This window comes from Armigeres subalbatus, chromosome 3 (assembly GCF_024139115.2).
Source record: "Armigeres subalbatus isolate Guangzhou_Male chromosome 3, GZ_Asu_2, whole genome shotgun sequence".
Lineage (NCBI taxonomy): Eukaryota > Metazoa > Arthropoda > Insecta > Diptera > Culicidae > Armigeres > Armigeres subalbatus.
In genome coordinates this window covers 270,652,865-270,666,815 of record NC_085141.1, presented here as the reverse complement: position 1 = coordinate 270,666,815, position 13,951 = coordinate 270,652,865, and the positions used below count along the sequence as shown (strand labels likewise).

The following is a 13,951-nucleotide window of genomic DNA, read 5'->3' as shown; positions in this document are numbered from 1 at the left end:
TGAAGTGCACAACGCACAAAATTGGTATTTAATTATCAAATAAGACACTGCTTAAACTTGTCAAACGCTTAACTAATTAATAATAACAGCTGCGTTGTTTGTTTCAGGAGTTGTCGATTTACTTCACGGAGAGACCCGAGAGAGAAATCATTGACGCGCACTCTCTCAAGCGTATCCGCCTGCCAATGCGTCTATGCGTATAAGCATTGCTGTTGCACCTTTCCGAGCATGCAGACCAGCACTATAGAGTGCGCGAACGCAAGACACCTGTGAGTCAAAGTTGGCACCGATCGATCTCTTGTTCGCTCATGGGAGCACACCTTCGCTATATGTGTGTGTGTGTGTGTTGTTACCTGCGGTGAGCATACGACGGCGACCTGATCGTGTGGCACTGCTCGATCGCAAGGCTAAGGAGAAATCGCAGCAACCTGAAGTGAAAAACTGCTCGATTCCCGTCCCAGCCATCGACGATCACCGGAGATCGCGGATAGGATGTGTGCCTGCATGCATTGCTGATCCACCTTTAGTTCGATTTCGAACCTTCAGGTGAACGGTTTGGTACGTCTGACTGTGTCTATCTTTTGCGATCTACGCGCTTTATGCAAACGCAAAAATTGCGCTGTTCGTTTGGAATTTTTGTGTTCTTTTTGGTGTTTTGTGATTGCCCCGAGGTGGAACTGAAACTGCGCGGGTTCGAAGAGTGTATGCGGATTTTGGCTGTGCGCGCGCATATCAATGAGGAGAAAGGCTTTCGCGCACCCCTCAGCCTGGCAGTGAATTGAAATAAGAGGAAAGTTCGAAATTGATCCACGTGTGTGAAAGGCGTGTACCAGTGGCATAAAGGGATCGAACTGGATCTTGCCGAAATTGGATCAAGTGCAACATTCTGGCGTACTGTGGGTATTGTCTTTCATTTGTGATTGGAAGTGCTAATTTGTGCACTGCAAGAAAGGGATTTGCGGAGAAATGCACTGTTGCTACCAGGAGTTCATACCGAGTTGAAGCATCTCAGCGAAGTTTGTAAACAAGTGAAAGAAAATTTTCGGCTGAAGTGTACGAGCGAGCGGATTTCGTTCGGAGAACGGAGTGCGGTCAGAAGCGAATCAAAACCAAACCCGTGTGCTTTATTGGAGAATAACTGAAATTGGTTTGAGGTTTCGTAATCGAATGGGATGCGAATGATAGATTGAAGAGAAAAGTGGAAGAGTATAAGTGCGAATTTTTGGTGCTTTTGGATCTATAAAGAAAGGTGAATAAAAAAACGAAACATACACGCCGGAAAGATCGCGATCACATAAAAGCGCTGCTGAGTATTGAATGGAATATGTGAACCAGGAGAAGATCGGTAATTTCAAAGTGAGTGAGATAATGTATTTACACAGGGCAATAATGGGTAGAGCTTTAAACATGCTCCAGAAAAGAAAACTCGTTCGGAAGCTACACATTGGGCAAAACGAACGGAATGATTTGATGGATTTGAGACTAGGTCATTTGAACGGAAGTGGAGATGCCTGCAAAATTTGATTTATTTGGCGTTTTGTGTGTGTCAGTTCAAAGTATGGGATTGATTCTGACGAAAGCTAGAAAATGTTGGAATAAATGATAAATTTCAACGAAGGAGTAATTAATGGGAAGCACTTAAAATAGCTTAGAAATTAGTACCTAAAATATAAAAATGCCTGCTTCCTTTAATCTGAGCAGTTACACGAACAGTTAGTTCAAGTTTTTGTTTTTGTAAAACCCGATTTCCTACCTTCTTTGACCTAATAGATATTAATCGTTTCTTAGTAAGGTCGTGCGGCGAACACATTTATGCAATGGTTTATTATTCGATTTATTCATTCGCTTATTTATCATGTATCTTCGTCTATCTGTGTGTCTATACATGAAGTTAGAATCCCCAGATCTAAGATGTGATGACATCATAGCGTCTAGCTTATACATTCATCTTACTTCACTAGGGGTCGCTTTACGCAATTTGTCTTTGGATGTTTGAATTTAGTAAAATATTAAATTGACCACAATGAAACTTCACAAAAATATTGTTTTTAAATTAGGTGGTATTGGGAATTGAGGTAGACCGAAAAATTGAAGAAATCTATCGCGTTAAAAAAAATCCTGTGTATGTATGGCCGGGGTTTTCCCAAATCGCACCAAGCGCCAATGAAGAATAATTCATAATTATTCTTAATTATTAACCATTTTTGCTCAGATCGTATCGGATATCCCTAGCTCCGACTATAACTGTGGATATCCTACAACAAATGTACGCAAGAATAGATATGAATTAATTCCCGTTTTACCTTTAGGAACAAAATATTAGAAGTCAGTCAAAATGCCGCTTGGTGCAGTTTGACTGAACCCCAACCATATTAGAGCTGACACTTCAACCTCGTGCATGAAAACCTTGTCGACGAAAACAGTTAGCATGCTGATTATCCTGTTTTACAATGTCTCATTTGCCAAAAGTATACCCCAGTGCAATAAGCTGTGATTTATCGTTTTTAGTTCTCGCTACCAGTAGCAATTTCTGAGCTACCGTTTTTATTCCCAATACTAATTTATTCGACGAAACTTCGCTTCAAACACCATTAGGACACTTTATTTTGTCCGATTCGGAACACTTTTAAATTTTACCCGAAATGTGGTACGATGCTAAACGCAATATGATGCAAAATTTTGTCTAACGCCTATTGAGAAAATTCATTCATTTTTACAGCAATGTTGACCAATTTCAGATAAATCTCTATGCATCGAATGTTAGGATTTTTTTTCTTTTTAGGAATTGTTTCAAAACGTTGTTTTAACATAATCAACTTTACTAAGTACCGTTTATAAGGGGTTGACAATTGGTCTTTGGGGTAAGACTGGGTGATTGCTCTCACATACAGTCTGGTCAGTCTGGAGATATCAAAATCATTCAGAACAGACTCATAATTCAGGTTTGTTTATGTTCTTACATAAATTTAGAGTGGGGCACAGTTGTATGGAAAAACACAAACTTCGTCCGATCAAGTGAGATCAAGGTTTTTCTGAATCGTTTTGGGACGCCAATCAACTGTGCAAAATATGGGCTCGATTGGTTGTAACCTCGCATGCCGCATCGCGTTTTAAATTTACATGGAGATTAGTATCGGAAAACGTACTTTTTACATTTTTGCTCTTAGCGGCTTCAATTTATCATCAATCAAGTGACTCAATACGTCAGCATATAGTCTGGAAGATGCCGAAAGACTTTGCCGAAGAAGGTATGTATTTGGAAAGTCTACAAAAAATGTTATTACGTTTCGAAAATTGATTGTCCAAACCATAATCAAAAAATCAATGTTTCTGCCAGCACTACCGGACAACCTATGGTTATCGAAGGGCAAAACCCATCTTCCTTCTTGTCGGATTTTTGTCTTTGCGAAATAATTCCGGATAGCTCCCATTAGCTCTAAAGCCCTATAAAATTATTTAATTTTGAAATAACACTCAGTTAAATTATTGGTCTACGTACTACGGCAGTGCTGGCTGAATAAACGACTTTTTGCATATGGTTTGAACACTCAATGTTCGAAGCGTTATAACTTTTTTCGTGGACGTTCCAGCAACTTGCCTTCTCCAGCAAAGTTTTTCGGCATCCTTTGGGTTATACTTTAACGCAATGTGCCACTTGGTTTACGATGAACTGAAACCTCTAGTAGTAGAAATGCAAAAATATACGTTCTCCCATACTAATTTCCATACAAACTTCAAACGCGATGCGGAAAGCGAGGAAGCAACCAATCGGTCCCAAATTCTGCACAGTTGTTCAGGACCCAGAATGGCTTAAAAAAAAACATTGATTTGAAAAAATGACCATGACGCCCCACTCTAAAAATATATTTACTCTATATTGCAGTTGTTGTTAAAGTAGTGATCAATTATTCTCACCCCCATTTGAATCGTTGTGATCACCGACGACAGTAGGTTAGATATCATATAGAAAATGCTATTCTCATGCAGGGTGACCATATGAAAATTTTCGAAAGGAGGACAATTCAGTTAAATTGGAGGGGGGTGGTAAGGAGGACAGTTGGTAGGAAAAATAGTAGGTAGTTGGTAGGATATAGAAAACAAGATACACCCATATTTGTTTTACACGGTTGGTATTCTTCAATATCCCGGTTAAGCTGATTTTTCACTGCTTTTTAAATACCACCTGAATTTTCTTTGATTTTTTGTGAATTTTTTCTTAGGGTCAACTCATATTTTCATTAACGCTAAAAGTCTTAATCGACTAAAAACCACCCGTGTGAAAAAAGAACTGGGTGTACCGAATACAAAACTTCTTGAGTTTATGGTTGAAAATCATTGGCGTAACTCGATACCAGGGAGCTATACTGCCCACAATCACATATTTGTCCCATACGAATAGGAAATCCTGCAAAGATGGGACTGATATGCGATCATAGGCAGGATAGCCCCTCCATCTATTTTCTCTATTTTGAGCTTCTTTTTAAAAACAAATCATCTTACCACTCCTATGAACGAATGAATCAATCTGAAATTCATGCCAAATAGATATTTTATGTTATAAGAGCCGTAGCGTGGACTCCCGGCGCCCATGGCGAAACTTTTTTGGCGCATCGTACTATCTTGCAGATGTTCAAAACAAAGAGCGCGTTAAAATCAGGAAGATTTAAAATCAATTTGTTGCGTGGTGTAGAATTTTCTTTATGAATTCCTCAAGCTTCTATAACCTTATAGAGGTAGGAAGTGAGCATTACTTTTCCTTACTAAAATTCCTAACAATCCGTTGAAATTTTTACGAATATTATGCTTATTATGCTTCTCCGCTGTGGAGAAGGTTCGATAGTTTTTGAAAAATATGCATTTTTCAGGGTTGGCCAAATTAGGCATTAAGGTGGCCAAAACCGGTACACTTCCCTTAGTAGTTTGCGGATTCTTGACAAAAAAAATCCGAACTTCCTTTTTGTGATTCACGCACTAGTGGATCTAGTTAAGCCAAAAAAATATGTGCTGGTCGGAGCTTGAAGCTATATTGGACCGAGACAAATAAAAACCCCTTTTTTGGAGTGGATTGGATTACCTTCAGAAACTCCATATTGATTGTGAAAAATCGACTCTAGAGTTGCTTGGTCGGTGGCTTCAAGGAACTAAACGAAGTTAATTGAAAGTCCTGTAATTAACTTCGTTTTATTTAACGTTTAAAGCTTAACCAGTTTATATAGATCCAAGAGGAAAAAAAACAAACACATTTTATCAATGCTCATCGAATATTCAACGTTTTCGCTTTGTCTTTTTACCATTTAAATCATATACAAGTTTCTGGTTTAATGAAATCGGAAATGCGATCGTTTTCGGACCTTAAATAGTTTAAATTTACACAAACTCTCTATCATTTCTTCCGTGTATACGTTTTTTACAGTCTACTCTGTGTTTCGGCTTTAGCGTATTAAAAAGTCCCCTTCTAAGGCTTCCTTCCCAGAAGCCTGTTCCATGCTCCTTTCTATTTGCATTTCCTGTGCTTTATTCCAGGATCCGTTGGGGTCCCCGAGTGTTGGGGCGAGGCCGAATGTCCGAACCGGTGTAGATACTGTCTAAGGCAACCATGGCCTGTAAGAACCTGGGTCAAGTGGAAAGTGATTTCCACATGGTGCCTCTTGACCCACGTACCTATCTCCGGTATCAACCTATGTGTCCATCTACCCTTAGTGGAACTGTCCCACGAACGCTGCCATTTGACCATTGAGGCCAGCCTGTTCTGTAGCAGTTAATACGCAGGGCCGTTGCTGCGACTTTCGGTTGTTAACAACAACCACCTCAGTCTTGTGGTGAGCCAGTTCTAACTTCCTGGAACTCCTCCACAATTGCGATCGAGTGGGCTGCAGTCAACTCCACCTCTTCGATCGATTCGCCGTAGACCTCCAGCGTGATATCGTCAGCGAAGCCTACGATTACCACGCCCACCGGGAACTTCAACCTCAAGACACCGTCGTACCTGACGTTACATAACACCGGACCCAGTATGGAACCTTGCGGAACCGCTGGGGTTATGTCAACGCACTTCCGCCCCGTAGCTTCTGAGAATCTTGTACAGGTACTCGGGAATTCCAAGACGCAGGAGCGCATCTGCAATAGCTGCCCAGCTGGCACTATTGAATGCATTCCTCACGTCGAGAGTCCCTACTGCACAATAGCGAACTCCCCTCCTCTTACGCTGGATAGCTATTTCCGCGGATTTGGTAACCGACAAGATAGCGTTTACGGTCGACTTACCCTTTCGGATGCCAAACTGGTTACTCGACAGATCATCCGCACCCTCCGTGCGTATCAACAACCTGTTGAGGATGATCTTCTCGAGCACCTTCCCCGCCGTATCAAGCAGGCATATTGGTCTATATGCCGACGGATCTCCCGGTGGTTTTCCCGCCTTTGGCAATAGGACCAAGCTCTGCCTTTTCCATGCTTCAGGGAAGACTCCCTCGTCCAGGCATCTCTGCATGACAGATCTGAACATCTCGGGAGCCTCAACAATGGCCGCTTTGATGGCCAGGTTCGGAATACCATCCGGTCCTGGCGCCTTACCTACACTAAGGGACTGTGCAATCCCCGCAAGTTCCGCCACAGTTACTCTTCCCTCATCGGCCACCCTGGCCCCTGGCAGCTCCACAAAGTGAGACCAGGGCTCCACAAAATGAGACCAAGGCTCCACAAAATGAGACCAGGGCTCCACAAAGTAAGACCAGGGACTTGGGTCATGACGTGGGAAGTGCCCCGCGATGATCCTCTCCAGCATCTCTGGAGACCGCTCTATAGGGGCCATCGGCCCACGTGTCTTGGTCATTACGACTCTGTAGGCGTCACCCCATGGATTCGCGTTGGCATTTTGACACAGGCCCTCGAAGTAGGTTTTTTTGCTTGATCTAATCTCAGCCTTCACAAAAAAAAATCTCGAAAATGGTGGCAATACATTTTAATCAATGCAAAACATGCAAAATGATCAAAAAATGTGATCTGTTTCCCTAAAGATCTTTTTTGACCTTTCTAATGTCTTTTTTTCAATATATTTTATAATGCACGAGAGAAGCATTATTAATTGCAAAAATATTGAAAAAAATGTGATCTATTTCCCTAAAGAGGTGTTTTGACTTCGTTGACATTATTATGATACAGCCGACTCTACGTCCCGATATTGATGGAACCATCGAGATAAAGAGAGATCGAGAAGTGGAAGAACCATTGGGTACAGGATCGAAAAAAGCTCGTTGTCGTGGAAAACGACAACAAAACAAATGTCATTAAATTTTTTTTTTTTATTTTTTTTTTTTTTGAAAAGATGTTTAATTTTGATACACATAGTTAAGTTTGCCATCTTAGGGTGTTTTTAAGAGATATTGCGAAAAAAGATTCGGCTGCCGGTGGGACTTGAACCCACACCATTCCATTTAGTACACGGACGTATTACCAATTATACAACAGCTGCCCTTGCGAGAAGTTGTTCCATAACCAGCTAATAACGTTGGGTAGAGAGAACAGGGTGTGAAATGTTGCCAAAGCAGATTCGATAGATACGGGGAATTGACTGATATCCCATCGTTATTAGCTGGTTATGGAACAACTTCTCGCAAGGGCAGCTGTTGTATAATTGGTAATACGTCCGTGTACTAAATGGAATAGTGTGGGTTCAAGTCCCACCGGCAGCCGAATCTTTTTTCGCAATATCTCTTAAAAACACCCTAAGATGGCAAACTTAACTATGTGTATCAAAATTAAACATCTTTTCCAAAAAAAGAAAAAATCTGACTTCCCTCACAAGTCATCAATCAAGAAAAAAAAAATAAATAAATTTTTTACTTGTTGATGTGTTTGCTGTTGTCCCATCTTTGGACAATCTAGTAGCATAGAAATTTGAATGCATCGGCCTAGGGAGAGTGAATCCTGAGCAAAATATAACCAGAACCCAAGAACCAGAGCATAAAATATTCACCTTCACGAATCAACTTCGGCCCGAATTTTGACAAACGTCGCATGACTATTTAAAACATAAAATGACTTACTCATATTACTTCTTCACAGATTCACTCATATGAATGTTACCTTGAATGGTCACTGCGTTCGAAGAAAACACAATTAGCCTAGGTTATATTGACTTTTGACGCTAGAAGTTTCCCTCAGTAAAACGTTGGGAACGGACCTGTGTGGGCAATGGTTTAAATCATAATATAAGTGATCAGCTTTACATTCATTTATTAGTTTATGAAATCCAAATAAATACTTACCGACTGATATTTGATCGGAAATTGACAGTGCTAGGCAGAATATTAATATGTTACGAAGTGAGGGTGGCAAAGGAGGCCGTGAACAGTCGATTATTTAATGCTCTGTCCAGAACACAACGAGATACAGAGATATCGAAATAGGAGGGGGGGGTGTTATCGGAATGTACACTGCAAACAATCAACACATCAGTTCACTGAGGGTCGCGGGTTCGAGTCCGAGGAAAGTAGTTACCTCCAATACATTTTCCAAAAAATCGCACCGCACAAAAGTAGATCCAAAAAGTCAACTGCACTAGTTGACGGCCGAAACGAGACTCCAAAAACAATATTTTCATAAATAAAATTAGCAATAAAAAATTACAATTTGTTTTTTATAAAATAAATGTTTTTTTTTAAAAAAAAATAGAAAATTTCCACAAAATAAAAATATTGAATAGCAAAAAAATATGAAAATTTCCAATAAAAAAATATAGAAAAGCAATAAAACTGCAGGAAATTTCATGAAATGTAATGATAGCTGTTTGGCAAACATGCCTCTTCATGTTAATCAACATGCTTACCAATCTGGAAAGTCCACCGTGACTCTTCTACACAAGGTTGTGTACGATATCGAGAAAGCATTCGCTCAAAAGCAATCGTGCTTGGGTGCTTTCTAAGATATTGAGAGTACTTTTGACAACGTGTCTTTTGATGCAATATTGGAAGCCGCATGTTGTCATTGTCAACCAAATGTATTCACCAGATGCTTAAAAACCAACATCTTGGCTCGACATTACGTCAAGCAGCGATAAGGAAATTAAATGTCTGCGGATGCCCTCAAAGGGGAGTATTATCTCCACTTTTGTGAAATCTCGTTGCAGATACGCTATTCAGAGTACTCAATAATGGCGGTTTTCCTACCTATGGATTTGCCGACGACTATCTAACATTGATAGTGAGTTTGTGCATTACTACCTTATTCGACCTGATGCAAAATGCTCTTCAGGTAGTTGAAAGTTGGTGTCGCCAATATGGCCTTTCGGTCAATCCGAATAAAACATCTATTGTACTTTTCACGGAAAAACGTAACCGTAATGGTATTCGTCCATTACATCTTTTTGGTTCTGAAATCAATGTAACTGATCAAGTAAAGTATGTGGGTCTAATTTTGGATTCAAAGCTTTCCTGGACTCCTAACATTGAGTTCAGAATCAAAAAGGCGTGTATGGCTTTCGGCCAATGCCGACGAACCTTTGGTAAAACTTGGGGTCTTAAACCCAAATATATCAAATGGATTTACAAAACAGTTGTACGACCAATTTTGGCTTATGAATGTATTGTGTGGTGGCAAAAGGGGGAAGTGAGGGCAATTCAGTCTAAATTAGGCCATCTTCAAAGGATGTGCCTAATGGCAATGACTGGTGCGTTCTCTTCAACTCCCACGGCTGCTCTCGAAGTTCTCTTCGACGTGGCCCCACTACACATACATCTCAAACAAGAAGCATTTTCTTGTACTTACCGACTATGGGTACTCGGTTTTATGGAAGAGAATCCTGTAAACCGCAGTTCTACACACACTTCGTTGTTACCGCTTATGGTTAATTGGGACAAAATTTTCCTTGCTCCAAGTGATCTCACAAACGTTAGTAGTTTTCCTTATAGGACATTTTCAACACAATTCCCCTCGCGGGATGAGTGGACATCTGGCTATTTGGAGAGAAGTATGTCGGACAGCATTGTTTGTTACACTGACGGCTCCCTCCTCGAAGGTAGAGCAGGTGTAGGCGTCTATTCGTGTGAGCTGAGATTGGAACAGTCACACTCACTGGGTACACACTGCACTGTCTTTCAAGCGGAAATATTTGCCATCATGTGTGGAGTGCAATCCGCACTGCTGCAACGCATTTTTGGGCAAAGTAATATACTTCTGTTAGATAGCCAAGCAGCTAATAAAGCTCTCGCCTCGGCCAACTCAAGGTCGAAGTTAGTAATCGCATGTCGAACTCAAATTGAGGAACTGAATTCAGTTAATTCAGGTATAAAGTATTCCTTATATGGGTACCTGGCCATTCTTCCATAGCTGGAAACGAATTGGCTGATGAGTTAGCTCGTAATGGAGCATCGCATGACTTTATTGGTCCTGAGCCAGCTATTCCAATATCCAAGTGTTGGGTGAAGCTTTTGATCAACTCTTGGGCTGTCACTCAGCACAAATGGCATTGGAGTAGTCTGGATTCATGTCATCAAACAAAATTGTACATCCGGCAGCCATCTCCGGTAGAAGCAAGCTATTTAGCTAGCTAAAAGCTATTTTAGCTGTCTAAACAGAATTGCAGTGTCTTAGTCAATGCCTTGACAGGTCACTGCCGACTGAACTATCACATGGCAAATATTCAACGCGTTGAATCATCTGTTTGTGATAGTTGTGAATCCGATTAAGGAATTTCTTATCATCTAATATGTAACTGCCCAGTCTATGCACAATTGCGCTTCCAAATATTTGGTAAACACTTACTTAGTGAAATTGACTTCAGAAACCTGAACCTTCAGAGTATTTTGTTGTTCATAACCCGTTGTGGTAAGGAGTTATAAGCTCTTGTACGCTTATGCGTTGTATGCTCTCTTCAAGGGCCCTTTTCCAAACATTCCCTTTGTTCTCCCATCCACATTCCTTTCCTTTTTGTTCACTTCCTTTTCCGTCAGGTGTGTGATGAAAAAGGCTGTGAAGGCGATGGCACAAATCTCCCAAATTGAGGTGAACGTGCCCCTGGAGCCGACGTTCTGATACCTGATAGATCCTTAATAATCTATGGGAGTTGATATAAGTGATCCGATCAAATTTTTCTCCATGCGCCTTCCAGCTAAACAAAATAAAAACATATTCGAATTTCATTAAAAATAATCCACATGTGCGAGCACTTCTGCTTCTGAATTCAACTATTTTGTATATGACATGCTTCCAAACAGGCTCATAAGATTGTTTTTACAGAATTGTTATAAAATTTGGCACCTGCTGGTTATATATGCCCAAGCTGAGATAGGTCAAGATTTATTGTTCTAGTAGATCAGACACTGGCCGTTATGAGCAAATCCCAATTTGGCCATCAAACACGACGACGGCTCACATAAACGGCAGCAAATAATCAAGATCAAACATCAAATTTATCACACTCGAACCAGACAATCAAGTTCGATTTCACCTACTCGTTTCGCGAATTGTTCGCTTGTTCAAAATACGTTTATGGTGGTGCACTTGCCCAACTAAGCACCTAACCAACCGGTTGGTGGTACTGCTCGACATGGTGGTCACCCGAAGCACATTCCAAAAGTTCGAGATCCCAAAATTATGATAAGCCTTCCCCAGCAGGCCCCCCAGCCATCAATCCGCCATATCTATCTATACACTTGGCAAGGAACGAACCTGGTCCGCTGCTTTGTCTGTGGCTTAATCGTCTGTTTACTACATTCGGATGCTTACGTAGTAGACGCGCTAATCTTAATCCCATGTGAGCAAAAAAAAACAGAAAACATTAACGAATCTCTCCCCTTTCCCAGGCTCGCTAGTCCGACCGAGCAGACTGGATCGGGCGGTTCCTTGGGTTTCATCCAATCTAACTGCAAAATAGTTATGTTAGCGAGGAGGTAGGCTCGGCCGTCGTACGAGCGCCGATGGAAGACGGATCGTCGTCGGAGAGCAGCCACATTTTAAAACAAACGGTCGAAAAACTGGCTTTATAACTACACTCTGTTTGCGCCGCTACCGACGACAACAGAGGATAATGGGTCCGTAACTACCCGCATCCATGGGCGTCCCTTCCGTACATATGTGTACATGGGAGGAGGAAAGTGGAAAAAGTTTACTATTTGCATATTTGCAATTCCCGATAGTAGTAGTCGCTACGGTTAGGCCAGGGTTTGTTTTTCTGTTCTCGACCGGTCACCAATCTCTTTCGCAACTGATTACCTGGTTCCCGTCACCTCGGTTGCTGCGGCGTGGCTAGGGTGGTGTCTTTTATAAATACCAATAGATTTTATGAGGATTTGCTTATTTTTGATTGCTAATGAAATGGCTCTACAATGTCTACATTAGGCTGCCCTAATAAGAATTCTTATTAGCATTTTATTAAGTATTGTTTTTATTGTTTGAAACATCGCTTGATGTGAGTTATTCCGGACAGTGTTTGAAAATGTTCGAAAAGTTCGGGGAAAATGTATGATAAATTCGTAACGCTTAAAGGATTATGAAAATTTAAATTAACAAATTATTGTGTTAAATATAAAATCCGAAAAATCTTCCATTCCAAAAGGAAAAAAATACAATTACCGTCTTCGTCACACTCACATGCATCTACATAGACGACTGCCGTCGCTAAGCGTGCGACTATGGAGCCCACAAATATGATCATCAGCCAGTTGAAAGGAAACCTCCAAAATATGCGTTTTGCTTCTAACTAGGACCAAAATTGACTCCCTACAATTGATGCTACTTTGCTTAAGTACCGTAATCCAGGGAAACTTTGATCAGTTCAACCATTTTCAAGTAATGAATAAAATTTATTTATTACAAATATTTAAAATCTCTCCCCCCTCCTCGGATTTTTTTTGCCAAAAAATAATATTTTTAGGGGGCAACAAAATAAAATTCGGATAATTTTGAGGATTTTCAAAACATTCTTTAACGAATCCGAGGAGTTTTTTTTATTTTTTTCATTTTAATATTTATTTTTTATTATCCCCCCTTGACCTTTCGGAGACCAGTAGGACAAAAAGTTAATTAAATATTTGTAACGGCCTTAGGGTGGTTTAAAAAAATAGCTTTGCACGATGTCAAACGATACAAGTTGGGCAGATGCATACAGGGTAGTGATGATTAGATCTAAAAGCCGATGCAGTACCGTAGTGACAAACAATGGATTCATCGTAGCAGCAAAAAAAAAACTGGGCGAGGTTTAGATTTAGATGGGATTCCAGATCTCGGTCCATGGCTACACGTCGCCAACCACGCAGTCTACGGAGGGTTCGCAAATCATCTTCCACCTGATCGATCCACCTTGCCCGCAGCGCACCTCGCCTTCTTGTACCCGTCGGATCGATGTCAAGAACCATTTTAAACGGGTTACTGTCCGACATTCTGGCTACGTGCCCAGCCCACCATAGTCGTCCGATTTTCGCGGTGTGAACGATCGATGGTTCTCCCAGCAGCTGATGCAACTCGTGGTTCATTCGCCTCATCCACGTATCGTCCGCCATCTGTACCCCACCGTGCAGATAGTACGCAGCACTTTCCTTTCGAAAACTCCCAGTGCGCGTTGGTCCTCCACGAGCATCGTCCAGGTCTCGTATCCGTAGAGGACTACCGGTCTAATGAGCGTTTTGTAGATTGTCAGTTTGGTACGGCGGCAAACTCTATCGGAGCGTCTTGCGGAGTCCAAAGTACGTACGATTTCCAGCCACTATGCGTCTCCGAATTTCTCTGCTGGTATCATTTTTGGCAGTCACCAGTGAGCCCAAATACACAAATTCTTCTACCACCTCGATTTCGTCACCACCGATGCAAACTCGAGGTGGGTGGCTCACATTGTCTTCTCTTGAACCTCTTCCTATCATGTAGTTTTTGTAGGTGGCGTTCAGCAATGTGATTGCGCGGTAGTTGCTACAATCCAGCTTATCGCCCTTTTTATAGATGAGACACACGACACCTTCCA

At 41.2% G+C, this 13,951-nt stretch overlaps 1 protein-coding gene across 1 annotated transcript in view; it reads left to right on the top strand.

The window, feature by feature from the left end:
- Window positions 1-498: 498 nt before the first annotated feature.
- The window catches only part of LOC134224256 (formin-J-like), a 361,770-nt gene continuing 348,317 nt past the window's right edge, over window positions 499-13,951 (top strand). Inside the window, exon 1 of the mRNA XM_062703580.1 lies at window positions 499-1,356. The gene's annotated coding sequence lies outside the window, so the exon portion shown is untranslated. The remainder of the gene's footprint in view (window positions 1,357-13,951) is intronic.